Source organism: Arachis ipaensis, chromosome B05 (assembly GCF_000816755.2).
Source record: "Arachis ipaensis cultivar K30076 chromosome B05, Araip1.1, whole genome shotgun sequence".
Lineage (NCBI taxonomy): Eukaryota > Viridiplantae > Streptophyta > Magnoliopsida > Fabales > Fabaceae > Arachis > Arachis ipaensis.
The window spans coordinates 33,834,214-33,836,754 of record NC_029789.2 but is presented as its reverse complement, the minus strand read 5'-3'; positions in this window follow the sequence as shown (position 1 = coordinate 33,836,754).

Here is a 2,541-nt window from a genome sequence, read left to right as displayed (position 1 = left end):
TTTGGGGTGGGTTTGGGGGACGCGAAAGGGGTAGGGTTTCGCGTGGGTTGGGGTTAGGGTATTTGAATCCATGCAAATGCATGGGGCACGCGATCGCGTGTTTAGGGCGAAAAGGGAATGACGCGAACGCGTCATTAACGCGAACGCGTCATTAACGCGATCGCGTGATTGAGGGATAAAGAAGGTGACGCGTATGCGTGGGGGACGCGTACGCATTGCTAAGAATTGTGCTAAACGCACAATTTCAGCGTTGTTTTGGCGCAACTCTCTATTTCCAATCAAGGGGCAATAAGTTCCATGCGACCCGTACGTGTCGCCCACGCTTTCGCGTGGTGTGTGTGAAGTGAAAGTGACGCGTTCGCGTCACTGACGCGATCGCATGGGTGAGATATAATGAAGGTGACGCGTTCGCGTCACCGACATGATTGCGTGGCCCAAATTGTGCCTAACGTACCATAGCCGCACGATTCCAGCCCAACTTTCTGGGCGTTGGATTTGTGACGTCGATTCCGCGCTGACGCCCACGCGTGGCCCATACGCAAGCGTGGGGTGCCATTTTTTTTTTTGAACAATATGCAGGATGCAAAATACAATGCTAATGTGGGTGCTGTGAACAATTCCAGGTTCAATGAAAATAGAATAAAATAAAACTCAAAAATAAACAAAACGAAATAAAATCAAAATTGAAGAAGAGGAACGATCATATCACGGTGGGTTGTCTCCCACCTAGCACTTTTAGTTAAAGTCCTTAAGTTGGACATTTGATGAGCTTCCTGCTATGGTGGCTTGTGCTTGAATTCATCCAAAAATCTCCACCACTGTTTGGAATGCCAACAGCCTCTGGGGTCCCAAACTAGGCATGTGAAGCCCTTGAGCATATTCAAACAGGTTTTTAGGCTCCCGGGGTGCTGAATATCCGAATAGATTCCAGGATCCCAAACCTTGCTTTTATATCCGTCTTTGTCTCGATCTATATTTTTCCAGCTGGGCGGTTTGGAAGTTGTATTCTCACCAAGATGACCAAACATCTTCCGAGACCCATTCAATCGAACTCGAAGCCAATCCTTACACTTTAAAGTGAAGCGTGGAACCTCATTGAATCTTGCATACCAGCCTTGAGCACGAACCATTTCCCTTTTACTTTTAAAGCCGCAAAGAGCTCTAAGCTGGCCATCTGTTTCAAGCAAAGCATATTCAAGTGGAAAAGTAAAGATAAAGGCTAAGAATTTTACCCACTTGAAATTTGTATTGGATGGTAATGGCCTTGAAAAAGGTATTTTCAGTGGTTTTGCAAGCTCTACTCCCTTGTGTTCTTCTGTGAATTCCTCCACTTCCTTGCAAACTTCTTCAACTGCGACCATGTCTTGATCAAAGTCTTCGATATCTTCCTCATCACTCAAGTCATAATTTGGAGGTTGAGAAAAGTCTACCTCAGCATCATCTTTGTATTCATTTGGGAAAGATTCTTCCATCTCAAAGAATTCACTTGCAGGTGCAAGTTCATTACTAGGATAACTTGACTCGTGATTATCATTATCAAGGAAACTCGCTTCTTGAGTTGTTCCGTCCAGTTCTTCATAAGATGCCTGCCTTGGGGGCTGTGCACTATCCTTCTTAGCATCAATTGCAAATTTCTTGACGGAATTCTCCACAATTCTGGATTCCCATGGAGGTTCAGCATCTCCTAAATCTTCAACGAATTCTTTTTTTCGATAATTTCAGCTTCCTCCACTTGTTCCAGTACAAAGTCATGCTCCTTACTGTCCATTGGATTTTCTAGTATCTCTTTCATTCTGCGTTTTTCATTAGATTGCCCACATGAAGCCATGGGGGTTCCTTGAATGTCTGAACGTCGGGAAGATAATCGATTAATCGCTTGCTCCAGTTGGTGAAGGGTTGCATGAAATTTTTCCACTGTTTCCTTGAGTTGCTCCCTTGATTCTTAGGTTGATGGATATGGACATGGTGCATAAAGACGTGGTGGTTCTTGGGAGTAATTGGATTGGAATTGGGGTGGGTATGGGTTAGGGTCATACGGAGGTGAATGGTGGTAGGGAGCTTGTGAGTATGATGGTTCAAAGTTTTGTTGAGGAGGTGGTTCATAGGTATATGATGGTGCTTGTTCGTAACTACGAGGGGGTCCACCATATCTATCATCTTGGTACGCACCTCATAATGGCTCTTGACCATAGTAATTTGGTGGGTGTTGGTTGTCACGAAAGGGTCCACCATAACCATTGTCTCGAAAACAAATAAAAAGGAAATATTTACAATAACCAACAATAAGGCACACATTTGCAATTTCCCGACAACGGCGCCATTTTGAACGATCAGATATCAGATCGGTAAAGAATTTTTATAAAAATATAATCGCATTGCAAGTATAGTTTCTTAATCAACAGAGAATCCTTTCGTACAAAAGCTTGGTTGTCACAAGTAACAAATACCAATAAAATTTATAACCGAAGTATTTGAACCTCGGGTCGTCTCTCAAGGAATTGCAGGGCAGTATGATTTATTATTGGTTATGGGAAATTGTAT